Source organism: Macaca mulatta, chromosome 3 (genome assembly GCF_049350105.2).
Source record: "Macaca mulatta isolate MMU2019108-1 chromosome 3, T2T-MMU8v2.0, whole genome shotgun sequence".
Classification (NCBI taxonomy): domain Eukaryota; kingdom Metazoa; phylum Chordata; class Mammalia; order Primates; family Cercopithecidae; genus Macaca; species Macaca mulatta.
In genome coordinates, this window is record NC_133408.1 from 10,379,087 (window position 1) to 10,395,836 (window position 16,750).

The 16,750-nt window shown below is 45.7% G+C and overlaps 1 long non-coding RNA gene and 1 other non-coding gene across 2 annotated transcripts; both read left to right on the forward strand.

Annotated features, from left to right (window-relative positions):
• Nucleotides 1-7,868: 7,868 nt before the first annotated feature.
• On the forward strand, nt 7,869-14,647 carry LOC106997250 (uncharacterized). Its single transcript, XR_001443387.3, has 3 exons — nt 7,869-8,416; nt 8,991-9,048; nt 11,954-14,647. It is a non-coding gene; the product is annotated as an uncharacterized LOC106997250 (long non-coding RNA).
• Nucleotides 12,868-12,925, forward strand: MIR548I (microRNA mir-548i). The gene has a single exon (NR_130439.1). It is a non-coding gene; the product is annotated as a microRNA mir-548i (primary transcript).
• Nucleotides 14,648-16,750: the final 2,103 nt, after the last annotated feature.

A 16,750-nucleotide genomic window follows, 5' to 3' on the forward strand; every position in this document is an offset into this window, starting at 1 on the left:
GAAATAATTATATTTTGTAAAACAAAAAACTTCAGTGAGATAAGTAGAATTGTTTTACATTTCTGCAAGTCTCTTTAATGTCTGGCTTCATGGAACACAGCCGGTTCTCATATCTGCGTGTGCATTCAGTCTGTGACATTAGTGCCTGTCACAAAGCCTCTGGAAAGCTCCACTGTATACTCATGAGAGAACAAGGATGAAAAAGACAAAAACATCTCAGCAGTAGTAGGAAAATAGTTTTGACCTCATAGGCCCCCGAAATATGGTCTTGGGACCCCCGGACTTTGGGAACCACTGGTTAGTGGGCCTCCACTAGTGTGTGTGTGATGAACTAGAGTAGAATATGTCAGTGCATTGCACTCGGTAAGGGTAAATATTTTGACTGAACATCTCTTGCAACCACTTCAGACCCTCTCTGTTCACCTCTTACTCCAGCCACTGATGCCCCAAACAGTTCATGCGAATTTAACCAAATCCACGTAGGTACCCCTTATAGTACACTCTGGAAGGAGAGGGGGTTAACACCCATGGGACCAGCCTGGAGCCCAACCTGGGACAAGTGTCAGTGGATGTACACATCTGCCTTTCAGCCCCAAGGAGACAGTTCTGCGCTGCATTCCATGAGCTCCTCAGAAGGTCTCGTGGGATTGAGCTGCAGTTGCCACGATGGTGGTGGACTCAGCCCACGTGCTTGTCTGTCTGCTGTGTTTTGTACCCTCTGCTACTTTGCCCTGCTCTCTGTGGTCACTTTCCCAGTAAACTGCCTGCACACAAGCCTGTGTCCCAGCCTCTGCTTTCAGAACTCCAGCTGAGATGTTTTTTGTTTTTGGTTTTTTTGAGACAGGGTCTTACCCTGTTGCCCAAGCTGGAATGCAGTGGTGCCATCATGGCTCACTGCACCTTGAACTCCCAGGCTGAAGCAATCCTCCCATCTTAACCTCCTGAGTAGCCATGACCAGAGGCATGCACCACTATGCCTAGCTAATCTTTTATTTATTTATTTATTTTGTTGTGACAGGGTCTCCCTATGTTGCCCAGGCTGTGAGTTGTGGTTTTTTTTTTTGTAAAAATGGCGCTTCTGCCATGATGTATAATGCATGTCCTAATTTAAGAAAAAAGTTTGAAAGATACTGTTTTGCAATGAGCCCCAATAATAGCTTAAAATACTCCAAATAGAAAGTGTCAATAATACAAAAATTTCCATATACTAACAAAACATCCTCCAGTGATTCAACTCCCAGGGAGAAGTAAAAGCCCAAGTATGAAATCACCTGATGAAAAGCCTACATAATTTAAATCCAAAATTCTGCTCTCCCTAATTTCTTGACCTGCCCTGTTTTAGTTAAAATGATCTCAATCAGATGCCTGGGTTTCCTCGAGAAGCTGCTGCCTAGGCTGTCATAAGAATGGGAGTCATCCTTAAGCACATTGACCCAACCCAAAATTTCTTGCATCTCTCACTTTTTTAAAGATTCAGTAGGATATACAAAAATGTCATATTAACAGTCCCATCCACATAGAACTTTGAAAACTCAAATAAATCAACTCCTACAGCAATAGTCCTGGAACCCAGTACATTGCATAGTACAGACCCACCAGCCAGTAACTAGAACAGACTTGATGGGACATGGGGAAAGGAAGACAGAAAACGGAAGAGGAAACAGAGATTCTTCTTGATTCATCTTGCTGGGGTACAGGTCAGGCTGTGGCAGTTTTCATGGGTCTCACTCAGTTTAACACAATTAGGTTAATGGTGGTGCTATTTACTACTTTGGGGTGGGAAGAAATGTACTTATCCCACCTTTTCTAGTCAGGAGAGTTTGTCATTCCGTGGTTAAATAAATAAATAAATAAATAAAAACCCTAAAATGTCAATGGCTTGTCATAACAGAGTTTAGTTTTCAAAGAACTGCACATTGAGATAGCCACTAAATCTGAACAGGGCCACATGGACAAGCACAGTGGATGTTTCAGCGATTACCTATCTGGACCTATGACTAAGGACCAGATATTCTTTTCCTCTGTATGCCTTATCACCACTTAAGTCTCAGAGGTCAGAAATGCAATGGAAATCTCAATTAGGGACCAAAGGAGTCGCAGAGTCAGAAATGATGGCACTGTGGAAAATACAATTCTTGAACAAGTACATTTGTGCACCAAGATTCATATTTTCACATAATGCAGGGGAAAATATCGTCCAATAATTCAATACCTGCCTAAGGTTATTTCTGCAAATCCAGCATGCCCAAGCTCTGCTTGTGTAGGTTACAGTCACAGGGGACCCTATGGCCAGGGCTGGAAGAAGCCAGCTAGAGCCTCACAGTGACTCAGATGTCACACTCCATTTGCACTGTAATCAGCCCACTTGTGTCATAAAGCCTGTTTACACAAAGCCTGGCATATTAGAAGCGGTTGTGAGTCAGCCTGCGTCAGCTGCTGCGGCTGCCCCAAGAGGCCCATCTCTCCATGTGATACTTTGGTTTCTAAGGCAACCTCTTTTGAATGTTCTCAGTGAATGCACCATGAGTGGGCATATCCTGGGGAAAGTTCAATCACTCACTCCTCACCACCCTTCTGTGAAGGACTTACGCACCTGACAAGAATTAAAATACAGCATCTGCCTTATTACTGATGGAGCCAGATTTTCAAGTGCTGCATAAGCCTAAAGCCAAAATCATGCTTTCTTCCCTAAATCTAGACTTGGGGACTGATGTAAGGAGGACTGGGCCTGCAGACCTAGAGACGGGGCCTGACCAGCTGCATGCTCAGGAGGTGGCAGGGCCAGGCGGACAGCAGACAACCCCATGCAGTCACTCTTGGCTCATTTTCACCCATCGGATAAGTCACAGCTCTTCCCAAGGGTGTAAAGAATATAGGGGGCTGGGCGTGATGGCTCACACCTGTAATCTCACCAATTTGGGAAGCCGAGGCAGGTGGATCACCTGAGGTCAGGGGTTCGAGACCAGCCTGACGAACATGGAGAAACCCTGTCTCTACTAAAAATACAAAAATTAGCTGGGCATGGTGGCGGGCTCCTGTAATTCCAGCTACTCGGGAGGCTGAGGCAGGAGAATCACTTGAACCCGGGAGGTGGAGGTTGCAGTGAGCCGAGATCGCTCCATTGCACTCCAGTCTGGGCAACAAGAGTGAAACTCCATCTCAAAAAAAAAAAAAAAAAAGAATATAGGGAAGACAGTGGCAGAAGTGGCTTCCTCACTGCTACCCCAAAAAGGCAGAAGTGTTACAGTTGTTGATGTATGGCTCCCAGATACTAGCCACTTTCATTGTCTCCTGTTTTCCCCTATATTAAACAGTGAGTACAACAAACATCTTTTGTGGTTAAACTTTATGAAATTGTGTCCTTGGGCTAGGCTTCTTGTACTGGAATTACTACAGGGTCAAAGAGCTTGAATGTTGATATGGTTCAGCTCTGTGTCCCCATCTAAATCTCATCTCGGATTGTAAAACATGTTGAGGGAGGGTCCTGGTGGGAGGTGACTGGATCATGGGGGTGGTTTCCCCAAAGCTGTTCTCTTGCTAGTGAGGGAGTCCTCACGAGATCTGATGGTTTAAATGTGGTAGTTTCCCCTGCACTCTATCTCTTTCTCCTGCCGGTATGTAAGATATGCCTTGCTTCCCCTTCACCTTCTGCCATTATTGTAAGTTTCCTGAGGCCTCCCCAGCCATGTGGAACTGTGAGTCAGTTAAACCTGTTGTTTATAAATTACCCAGTCTCAGGTAGTATCTTTATAGCAGTGTAAGAACAGACTAATACAAATAATACTAGTACAAAACAGACTAAGACACTTAATATAAAACATCAGACTGATGTCCAAAAGGATTCTATCAATTTACTCCTTATAACACCAACATTGGGGATTACCCATGTACCCTTATGTATTGTTCCCCAAATTTGGAGTATACAAAATGTAATGGTGTTCCATTTTTTCTAATCTAACTAAATATGCTTTGATTTTCCACAGTTCATTATTAACAGACATTTCAGAGTCATTTATTGTGGGATTTCCTGACCCTCCTTTGGGTTGCTTATGCTTATTCTATCAAAGAAAATGGAAGAGGATACTGGTTTTTAATCTATGGTATTTGTTGTCACTGCCATTGTGCCTTATCGAGGCCCATGGTTCCACCTCCTCTCTCCTCTCCCTCACAAACTGCCAAAGGCTCACAGGGCTTGGAGCTCTGTGTCCAGCGGACTGTGTCTCAACCAACTCTCTATTCAAGGCCCTCCTCCATGGGTGCTGCACACCCACTGTATTGGTCTCTGTCCACCTGTCCCAGTTTCAGGATCAGCAGCCATCACTGCTGGGGTTGGGCACACGCCCTGTGGCAGAGGCTTCTGGCGTCTCTGTGTTTGTTCTCCCCATCTGCCTTTGAAAGAGTTCCCCATTTTTAACAAGGCATGTGGTGGCCCAGAATAGAGCAACAAAAAGTGAGCCAGATGCCAGAAAGTGGCTCAGTAATTCCCACTTGTCCCACTGTTGCTAAGAAATTAAGTAAAGGAATGGTATGTAGTTCTAATTTGCAAATTGGAATACTAACAAAACTCAGTATTTTTATTCAAATAGTGAATAAAAACTCAGTATTTTTATTCAAATAAATAAATAGTGAATAAGTAAATAAATGGCACTTAAGTGGCCAACCTCCAAGGAGCAAAGTAAAAAGAGCATGGGTTTTGGGAATCTATTAGAACTGAGTTCAAGTCCCAGCTATACTACTTCTGCCAGTGTGACCTTGGGCAGGTTACATTACCTCTCTGTAAACATCACTTATTGTATAGGCTACTGGGAAACAGGAAGTGTATAAAATGCTTAAAACCGTGCTTGGGCCACAATCAGGCCTTGAGTAATGGTTATCGCTACTGTACCCTACACTTTTCCTCACGGTGGTCCCCACTCTGGTGCTTCATCTCCACCGATTCCTGTCCATCATTGTATTTATTTCCTGGGGCTGCAGTAACAAATCACCTCAAACTTAGTGGCTTCAAACAATGGAAATGGATTATCTCGCTGTCCTGGAGGTCACAAGACTGAGGTGAGCTTCAGGGCCATCAAGGCCTCAGCAGGGCCAAGCTCCCTCCAGAGGTGGGAGGGGGACGCTGCCTGGCCTTGTCCAGCCTCATGCCGCATTCCTTGGCTTGTGGCTGCATCTCCCCACTGCCTGCCTCAGTGATCCTGTGGGTGCTCCCCTTCAGTATACATCAAACCTCCCATGACCTCTCTCCTCTAAGGACATGTTCCCGCGTTGCTATAAAGAACTACCTAAAGCCAGGCGCGGTGGCTTATGCCTGTAATCCCAGCACTTTGGGAGGCCAAAGTGGATGGATCACAATGTCAGGAGTTCGAGACCAGCCTGACCAACATGGTGAAACCCCGTCTCTACTGATAATACAAAAATTAGCTGGGCATGGTGGTGCATGCCTGTAATCTCAGCTACTCAGGAGGCTGAGGCAGGAGAATCGCTTGAACCCGGGAGGCAGAGTTTGCAGTGAGCCAAGATTGCACCACTGCACTCCAGCCTGGGTGACAGAGCGAAACTCCACCTCAAAAAAAAATAAAACTACCTAAGACTGGATAATTTGAGACAGGGTATCACTCTGTCACCTAGGCGTGAGTGCAGTGGGATCACTGCTCACTGCAGCCTCAACTTCCTGGGCTCAAGCAATCCTCCTGCCTCAGCCTCCTGAGTAGCTGGGAGTTTAGGTGTGTGCCACCACGCCCAGCTAGTTTTTTGTGGGTTTTTTTTGTTTTTTAATTTTTAGTAGAGGTGGGGTTTTGCTGTGTTACCCAGGCTATTATGAAACTCCAGAGCTCAGGGATTCGCCCGCCTCAGCCTCTGCAAGTGCTGGGATTACAGGCGTGAGCCACCGTGCCTCTACTGTACCGTTTCTATCTTTAGATTTGTTTAGATACACAAACACCACTGTGTCACCACTACCTGCAGCATTCATGCGGTAACACGCTGTGTCGGCTTGTAGCCTCGGAGCCTGAGGTTGTACCGTGCAGCCTAGGTGTGAGGAGGCTATGCCATCTAGGTTTGTGTAGGTCACTCTGTGATGTTCACACAGTGACGAAATCGCCTGATGACACATTTCTCAGACCATATCCCCGTTATTCAGTGATGCATGACTGTGCCTCATCATTTCTCTCTCTGTCATCTGTGATACTCAAACACATACCTGGTTCTGTATCTACGTATGTCAGTCTCTGTAATTGTCCTCAGCAGTATGACTGTAACAGGCCTCTTGTCTAAGCACCTCAAAGAGAGGAAGCGTGTCGGCCGGGCGCGGTGGCTCAAGCCTGTAATCCCAGCACTTTGGGAGGCCGAGACGGGCGGATCACGAGGTCGGGAGATCGAGACCATCCTGGCTAACACGGTGAAACCCTGTCTCTACTAAAAAAATACAAAAAACTAGCCGGGCGAGGTGGCGGGCGCCTGTAGTCCCAGCTACTCGGGAGGCTGAGGCAGGAGAATGGCCTGAACCCGGGAGGCGGAGCTTGCAGTGAGCTGAGATCCGGCCACTGCACTCCAGCCTGGGAGACAGAGCGAGACTCCGTCTCAAAAAAAAAAAAAAAAAAGAGAGAGGAAGCGTGTCTGGGCATCTTATACAGGGCTGTGGGCCAGTACCTGCCACACCCGGCTCCTTTTGAGTTATCAGAAGGGCCTGCCCCTCCCACTCAGGGCCCATATCTGCTGTTTCTTCTGCCTCGAACTCCCGTCCTCCTCCTCTACCCTCCTTCCCCTCTCCCTTCACACTGAGCTTCCTTCCTTAGGCCTATCCTCCACAATAGTGCTCACAACTTATTTCCCATGTACCCTTTTGTGCAAGCCACACCATGCCAGGGACGCTGCCTATTTGGTCAGCTCATTCCCAAGGCCTGGCTCAGTGCCTGGTAGGCAGAAGGGCCCTCGATAAATACCTGCCCAATGAATGAGTAACCCAGGCAGAGAAAGTGGCAGTGGAGGTAAAGCGTATCTTGGGGGCTGTCCACCCAGAGCCCTATGCTGCTTGCCCTGGCTCTAATGGATGGACAGTCGGATGGACAGATGGAGGGACAGAGGGCCTTGGCATAATTTGGCTGCCTTGTCTCTGAAGGTTGGAATGTAAACTTCTCTTCCACCCCTCTTCACGACAGCCATGTGAAGAATCTGAGAGAAAAGAGACCATGGGGCCTGTGCAAAGTCAATGCGGGAAATGGAATGGGTTTTATACCATGCCTGCAACGTTCACCCGAAAAATGGGGCCGCTGAGCTGCTGGCGTGGGCAGGAAAGTGAACAGATGTGCAGAAAAGTCCTTTCCATAAAAAAAAAAAAAAGAGACAAATCCCCAAATAGTTTCACAGTTCAGCATTTTCTGTCCTGGTCATCTGGGCAACTGGGACCTTTGTGCAGTTCCGCTTCCCATCACCCCAGCTCAGCTGGACCAACTCAACTCACAGATCTGGACACTGGGTCTCAAGTGTTTCCTTCTTGCTGTGTGAGGCCATGGGAGTGTTCACCCCCTGTAATAGTTAGTTTTCATGCTGTTGATAAAGACATACCTGAGCCTTTATTTGTATAGGAAAAGGGGTTAGTGGACTTACAGTTCCACATGGCTGGGGAAGCCTCACAATCATGGCGGAAAGCAAGGAGGAGCAAGTCAGGTCTTACATGGATGGCAGCAGGTGAAGAAAGAGAGCTTGTGCATCGAAACTCCCATTTTTAAAACCATCAGATCTCATGAGATTAATTCACTATCATGAGAACAGCATGGGAAAGACCCACCTCCATGATTCAATTATTTCCCACTGGTCTCTCCCACATATGGGAATTATGGGAGCTACAAGATGAGATTTGGGTGGGGACACAGAGCCAAACTAATCCTAATCCCCCTAATCCTCTGTTTCCTCACCTGTTAGATGGAGACCCCTCTCTCCATTATCCCCAGGGCTGAATCAGGTGGAGTGGGTGAAACTCCTGGTATTCACAGAGCCTGTCCCATAGTCTCGCTGCTGCTCACTGCATGTTCCCTAACCCCACCCACACCCCCAGATGGGCTTCCATTTCTCTCTGAATGTACCCTATGGTACACACCCTGGTCCAAAGGCAGACTTGGCTGTTTCATTTGTCTTCACAGGGACTTGATTGATTCATCTTGGGTCCCAGTGCCTAACTCAGGGCAGCTACAATATATATATGGTTGTTGAGTGAAGAAGAAAAAAAATTGAGACATTCCTATCAGAAATCATCAGATGTGTTATAATTAAACTGTAGGTACAATAAAAGAAGTATAAACTTTTCTTTCTTACATTTAGGAGTCAAATCATTGACCCAGATATTTTGAATTATCAATATGGAGATCCTGTAACAACCTTAAATTACTAGAAAGCCACCATTGTTTACTATTTTCAAATTTTAGTAAGTTTTTTAAGTTTTTTTTCCCCTGAGGTTACTAAAGTTTATGAAACTCATTTGATAACGACTTCAGCCCAAATTCCCCATCATTGTCTAACATGAAGATTAAATTTGGTGTCTGTGAAAGATAGATGAACTGCTACAGGACAAAAAGGCAATTAGAAATAATGGCCTCTGGCCACAAAGGCACACAAATTAAAGGACTGTCAACCCAGGACAGAGATTCTATCAGTGATGAATCTGGCATTTCACTTGACTGCTAATCTAGTACAATTATGGGAAAACTAACCGAGATGACCTGAGTGCACAGACAGACTGGGCCATCCGTCTCCCAAGTGAAATTTCCCGGTACCCAACTTCAGGCTTTGCTTTTCCATCACTGCTGAGTGGCAGTATGGCAGAGAGAGATGACCTTTACTTAACCTTGAGAATAACTCCACCTCTTCCTGGCCAAAATAGAGAATGTATGTCAATGCCTGCTGACAATCCATTTACAGGAGTTATTGCATGTTTGGTCTAAGTTGATGATCTCTTTGCCTTTTTGAACTTTATTTTACAAAATAAATATGTTCCATAGGCCGTCTTGGACTATAAAGGACCACACACCAGTGACAGATGCATGACAAATTTAAAAGGTAACTTGTATCTGTTTTGTTTTGTTGTAGGGTTTTTTTTTAACTCTAACATTCAGCTGAACTAATATAAAGAAATAACCAAGTTTCACCTGCCACCTTCTCACTGGGTGATACTCTACTTTCTTTCCTTTAGGTATTTAGAAAATGTTTATTGCTGTCAGCAACCCAGTAGATAAGTGATTCCAAAACAAATCCTGAATCAAGCACTTTTCAGACTTAACTCCTTCCTTCCCAAACATACCTGTGTAATGATTTGTTCAAAGACCTGAAGTAAACGACATCAGATCAGATATCCAGTCCTTCAAAGAAAATGGTTTCAGTGAAGTTAAATCCCAAAACTTGCCCTCATTTTCACCTCTTCAGCCCATCCTTATCAGGAGCTTCTTGTCACCAATGAGATGAGTGGTAGTTCGTGTGTCGGACTAAATCAGATTTTTTTCTGTTGGGTTAATCAAGACAATGTCATGAACCAAATAACTTAGTGATTGAAAGGCACTAATGGCTCATGACCAGCCTGACCAGCATGGCAAAACCCCGTCTCTACTAAAAATACAAAAATTAGCTGGGCATGATGGTGGGTGCCTGTAATCCCAGCTACTGGGGAGGCTGAGGCAGGAGAATCACTTGAACCCAGGAGGCGGAGGTTGCAGTGAGCCAAGATCACGCCATTGCTCTACAGCCTCAGTGACAAGAGCAAAACTCCGTCTCAAAAAAAAGGCACTAATGAAGCACATCAACCACACTCTCTGTGGATCGATAGACTATTTCAGAAATACCCTTGATTTTGGTATTTTTAGTATTTTTAGTAGATAAGGGGTTTTACCATGTTGGTCAGGCAGGTCTCAAATTCCTGACCTCGTGATCCGCCTACCTTGGCCTCCCAAAGTGCTGGGATCACTGGCGTGAGCTACCGCACCCAGACTGCCCTTTATTTCTTTCTCTTGTCTGATTGCTCTGGCTAGGACTTCCATTACAATGTTGAAGAGGAGTGGTGAGGGTGGGCATCCTTGTCTTGTTCCAGTTCTCAGAGGGAATGCTTTCAACTTTTTTCCCATTCAGTACTATGTGGGCTGTGGATGGCCTTTATTACATTGAGGTATGTCCCTCGTATGCTGATTTTTCTGAGAGTTTTAATCATAAAGGGGTGCTGGATTTTGTCTAATGCTTTTTCTGCATCTATCAAGATGATCATGCGATTTTTTTTTTTTTTTTTTTTTTTTTTTTGAGATGGAATTTCACTCTTGTCACCTAGGCTGGAGTGCAATGGCATGCTCTCGGCTCACTGCAACCTCTGCCTCCTGGGTTCAAGCGATTCTCCTGCCTCAGCCTCCCAAGTAAGTGAGATTACAGGTGTGTGCCACCACACCCAGCTAGTTTTTGTGTTTTTAGTAGAGACGGGGTTTCACCATGTTGGCCAGGCTGGTCTTAAACTCGTGACCTCAGGTGATCTGCACACCTCCGCCTCCCAAAGTGCTGAGATTACAGGCATGAGCCACCGTGCCCAGCCACAAAGTTCCCTGTTAATAAAAGGGCCCAGAAAAGGCAGGCCCAGACAGAAAAAAAATATGCTTTACCATCTCTAGAGAGTCTGTGTGCCCACTATTTTTATTTTTGTTTCTTTCTGTTTATTTTCCTATCACAATTAGTAGGAAGATATTTCAAACAAAAAAGACTATATCCAGGCCAGGCACGGTGACTCACGCCTGTAATCCCAGCACTTTGGGAGGCTGAGGCAGGTAGATCGCTTGAGCTCAGGAAATCGAGACCAGCCTGGGCAACATGGCAAAACCCTGTCTCTACCAAAAATAGAAAAATTAATCAGGTGTGGTGGTGTGCGCCTGTAGTCTCAGCTACTTGGGGGGCTGAGGCAGGAGAATTACTTGAACCTGGGAGGCAGAAATTACAATGAACCCGGATCACACCACTGCGCTCCAGCCTGGGTGGCAGAGCGAGACACTGTCTCATAAAAAATAAATAAATAAGTAAATAAATAAATAAATAAGAAAGAGAGAAAAGAAAAAAGACTATATCTAAATTGACCTATGGGAAAGTCATTTTCATAGGTCAAAGTGGTCACATATCAGCATTGCACATGGTTCTGCCTGATGCATCTGGTCCAGGACAGAAGGTAGTAGGGGCAAGGGCCTCAAATCTCTTCCTCAGGCAGCTCTGGGTGTGGAGCGGAGCGGTCCCCAAGAGACCAGAGGCTGATGGCAGCTGTGAAGAGAGAAGGCTGGCTACTGCACCCCCAGAGCAGAGGGAAAAGGGACGGTCACAGGGAAACTGACTCAGAAAAGCAAACAGGCTGGGTCATCCCTGGGGGAGGAGGACCCTGGGGCTGACTCTCGGGGTGGTCCGTGTCCCCAGCCAGGTCCTTCCAGGCAAGTCTCAGGATGTCCTCAGCCCATTCTCAAGATAGTCACCCACCTGAAGACCTCAGGCCCAAGCTGGCCCATGCAAACAGACTATGCAGGTGGCCTGGCAAACCTGGCCCCATGCCAGTTTCCGTACTATTTGAAATGTAAGTCTGCGTTGGTTTCAGCTCAGGGTTTTGTTTTGATTTGGTTTTTCTGAGACAGAGTCTCACTTTGTTGCCCAGGCTGGAGTGCAGTGGTGCAATCTTGGCTCACAGCAACTTTCACCTCCCAAGTTCAAGTGATTCTCCTGCCTCAGCCTCCCGAGTAGCTGGTATTACAGGCGTGCCCCACCATGCCTGGCTAATTTTTGTGTTTTCAGTAGAGACAGGGTTTCTCCATGTTGGCCAGGCTGGTCTCAAACTCCTGACCTCAACTGATCCACCCACCTCGGCCTCCCAAAGTGCTGGGATTCCAGGCGTGAGCCACTGCACCTGGCCTAGCTCAGGGTTTTAAGTGGATTAGTGAGTTGTCTGTTTGTTCTTCCCCAGGGCACCTCAGCTTTTGAATGTGTGGCCACCGCCACCTTCATGGCCCTGGACAGCTCGACACTAAATTTCCAACCACCCCTTCCGGTATGATGAGGCTGCCTGGCCATCCTCGGTGGAATCAACCACACTCAGCTTTGTGGAAGAAAGAATGCCCAGCACTGTTCCCCAGAGCCGCCTGCAGCAACTGACAGCCGCCCGCCTCGGCCGCCACTCCACCTGCTCAGGCCTGCCTTCAGAGTTGTCAGGTAAGAGGGGACAACTTTGCAAAGGCTGTGGCAGGAGGGACAGCATTGCTACCCCAAGGGCCCAGGCCAGGAGGCCCTCACCTGGGCCTGCTGCAGGGAGAGGCTGTAACCACAAACCCCTTCTCTGGCTCCAGACCTGTCCTTTCCAGCCCACTGATGGGGAGGACAGTGGGTGGCAGTGAGGACAGAACAGTGACACTAACGCTTACTTGAGGAATGCTCATTTACCTGGAGGCATGCCCTTGTTCCACCTCTGGGGACCTCCCTCAGGCTAATACACAGCTCTGTGGTCCCTGCTTCTCCCTCAGCATCCTCTGACAAGGCCACCTCTCCTGGATGCCACCCACAGAGCCCTGGGGACCCGGATACTGATCCCCATGGGGCCCCTGTGAGAGTTGAGCAAGTTATCAATCACATGCACTTCAGTATCCTCAGCTGTCAAATGGTGATGAAAATGGTAGTTACGTCACAGGGCTGTTGTGAGGATGAAACGAGCAAAATACTTAGACCAGCACATGGTGCGTAGGAAGGATTCAACAAGTGTTACGTGATTATATAAGTATTATTCTTGTTGTTGTTTCAAAGACGCAAGCGTCTCTCATGCAACCCATGTCAGGAAGGCAGCTGGGATCAGAAATACAAACGAACAAGTAACTGTTAGGTTGGTGCAAAGGTCATTGCAGATTTTGCCATTACTTTTAGTGGCAAAATCGTCTATGACTTTTGCACCATCCTAATATCTAGCTAACAGGTCTCTCAGCTGTTCATCTCTGTTCCTCCAACCACAGCTGTTTCATTTCATGTCCCACTACAGATCAACTTTCTCTGCTCCCCAGTCCTTATGGCCAAATGTGTCTGTCTATCCTAGCTCCTCGATGTTTGTATTATAGGCTCAACTGTGTTCCCTGGTTGGCTTCCCGCTTGCACTGGGGGATGGTCCTTGAAAAAGAGAGAAATAATTGGGGCATAGGCCCCAAAGGTGTCTGCAGTAGGACAAGTGAGAACCTTGATAGGAATTCTTCGCAGGCTGATTCCAAATGAGAGCTGAATATCTGTCCTTCCTGGAGAAGATGCAAAAGCAAAAACCTATTGTGAGCTTGGATGTCACTGCCAATGTGGTTAAATCAGTGTACTTCTTTGGCTAATACGAAATAATGTTTTCTTTTATTTGGATCAGAATTTTGAAGAGCTTGTTCTCCAATAACAACTAGGTCAGCCTTGGCTATCTAGACGCTATCTTGAAGTTTTGGGGGGTTTTGTTTGTTTGAGATGGAGTTTTGCTCTTCTTGCCCAGGCTGGAGTACAGTGGCACAATCTCAGCTCACTGTAACCTCTGCCTCCCTGGTTCAAGCAGTTCTCCTGCCTCAGCCTCCCGAGTAGCTGGGATTACAGGCACCCACCACCATGCCCAGCTAATTTTTTATATGTTTAGTAGAGATGGGGTCTCGTCATGTTGGTGAGGCTGGTCTCGAACTCCTGACCTCAGGTGCTCCACCTGCCTCAGCCTCCTAAAAGTGCTGGAATTACAGGCGTGAGCCACCTCGCCCAGCCAAAAGGAAATTGAAGCTTTATATGTTATTTTTACTCTACCTAATGTTATCTTCTTGTCATATTTTAAATGTTTTGTTGTTGACTATATGAGACAAAAACTAAAAGGACCATTGTGATGGCTTGTCTGAGGTGACATGCTTGGTGAAGTTCAGGTCATGCTGAAAGTACTTTGGGTGACTTAAATAACTGACAAACGAAACAACTATTAGGATGAGCTTTGTGGTCTTCTCCTGTGTGTGGAAAAATAATTGTGCTCATTTTCATGGTCACTTTTTAAGAACTGGCAGAAGAGTGTGAAAAAGGAGAAAGGGTAATGGTTTTGGCATTTCATTTAAACAAAGGAACAGGAGACATTTGTTTCTTTAGGATTCAACAAGTAAAAGAGGGAAGTGCATAATGTTGGGCCAGGATGCTTTTCTTCCTTTTTTTTTTTTAATTATACTTCAAGTTCTAGGGTACACGTGCACAACGTGTAGGTTACATATGTATACATGTGCCATGTTGGTGTGCTGTACCCATCAAAAGGTTTCTCTTTTGAAGTGATGAAATGTTTTAAAATTGACTGTGGTGATGATTGCATGTATCAGTGAAAATACTAAAAACTATTGAATTGTATCCTTTAAATGGGTGAATTATAAAGTATGTGAATTCTATCTCAATACAGCTATTTAAAAAAAAAATGAATGAATGAAAACTGGTAACAACAATCAAAAAGCTACCTAAGTCACCCATATAAGGGTCATCCCAAACATATCCCGAAACTGACCTAAAATCTGAGAAAATTGGTCTCTTGATGAAGCCATTCCCCCTCATATTGCCTAATTAGCCTCCTAATGCTGAGTGATTTGTATTCATTGTATCGCATCTTATACAATCAATAAACAATACTCCTTTTTTTGAGACAGGGTCTCGTTCTGTCGCCCAGGCTGGAGTGCAGTGGCACGATATCAGCTCACCACAGCCTTCGTCTCCCAGGCTCAAACGATCCTCCCTCAGCCTCCCAAGTTGCTGGGACTATAGGCACACACCACCACGCCTGGCTAATTTTTGTATTTTTTGTAAAGATCAGGTTTTGCTATATTGCCCAGGCTGGTCTTGAACTCCTGAACTCAAGTGATTCACCTGCCTTGGCCTCCGAAAGTGGTAGGATTACAGGCATGAGACACTGCGCCCAGCCTGCAATAAGTAATACTTGTAAAACGTTAAGTTATCCCAAAATATAGAATCCAAAATAATTTCTTTCCATTTTAAACCTAAGCAAGTAGGTGATTGGTTGTTCTGTATCTGTTTGTAGTGAATATTTGCCATGTGACAAATGACAAGTTTTTCACGAGTCATGCCCCGAGTAGTTTTAGTACCTGTCAATGGTTTATAAAAACGTGAAAAGTAGGGCCAAATTCAGGAAGCACATCTGAGCTTGGAGAATATAAGTTCTTCTCTACCACCAGCAAATAAGAATGTCAAAAGTTGTAGCAACTTTTAAAGCAAGCAAAACCAGAAAGTAAGGAGCATATGGTAATTTCTCCAGTGCTAAAAGCCAGCATTGCAGCTGCTCTATGTGCAGCCTTGAAGTATGATAGAAAAGAAATAAAATAGGCCTGGTGCAGTGGTTCATGTTTGTAATCCCAGAACTTTAGAAGGCAGAGGCAGGAAGATTGTTTGAGGCTAGGAGTTCAATACCAGCCTGGGCAACATAGCAAGACATCCTGTCTATAAAAAAAATAAAATTTAAAAATTAGCTGGGCGTGGTGGTGCGTGCCTGTAGTTCCAGCTACTTGGGAGGCTGAGGCAGGAGGATTGCATGAGCCTAGGAGCTCTAGGCTGCAGTGAGCTATGATCACACCAGTGTACTACAGCCTGGGCAACAGAGCAAGCCCTGTGAGACGGGAAGGGAAGGGAAGGGGAGGAAAGGGGAGGGGAGGGGAAGGCAGAGGGAGGAAGTCTTTGTTTGTTATTTAAATACAAAGCTATAATGGACATTATTCAAGAAGCTGTTTCTTCTGTATACTAACAAATGCCCCAGAGACATGGAAGAGAACAAGCAGCTACAGAAGGAATCAAAATTTAAAGAGAATTTAAAAGAAAACAAGATAGAGCCCTCTCTGCAGCCTGTCCCATTAAGGTGTAAAAGCCTCTGAGGTTGGAATTCTGACTAACGCTTCAACTTCCACAGATAGGTGGCAAGCCAAAGGGATCCTCGTGTTCACAGAAAGTCTTCCTGAAACCCAAGTGGACACCCAGTTCAGAGACCATGAAGTGAAACAGCTGGAGAAACTCCCTGGAAAGTTTCACTGGGGACAAACACTGGATTATTCAGATTAGCCTGGGCCATGAAAATATTCTACTAGAAGCATTGTGAGCTGAATCCAGGTGCCCTGGCTTCAAATCCCATCAGAGGTGGATTCTGACATGAGGTAGATTATGAGCCCACAGCCACCAGGAAGAACCAGTCACAGGCAAGAGCTTTTAGCCCTGCCCGGAAGGAAAGTACCACCAAGTTCCCAAAAGCAGCAGACAAGTGTCCTTCAGGAACTGAGAGACTCAGCCTGGTATTGTGTGCTAATAATTACACCCGGCCTTTTTGTTTTTTAAAGAAAAATAAGTTGTAAAATTCCAGCACTTCGGGAGGCCGAGGCAGGTGGATCCCTTGAGCCCAGGAGTTTGAGACCAGCCGGGACAACATAGTGAAACCCTGACTCTATAAATAATAATAATAATAATACAAAAATCAGCCAGGCGTGGTGGCACATGCCTCTTGTCCCAGCTACTCGGGAGGCTGATGTGGGAGGATCACTTGAACTCAGGAGGTTGAGGCTGCAGTGAGCCAAGAATGCACCACTGCACTCCAGCCTGGGTGACAGACGTTGTCTTAAAAAAAAAAAAAAAAAAAAAAAAAAAAAAAAAAAAAAGAAAAAGAAGGAAAAAAGATAAATTGATTTCCAGACCTTAGGGGGAAATTGAACACACCTAAGGTTTTCCTTTGTATCAAAGCAGAGGCAGG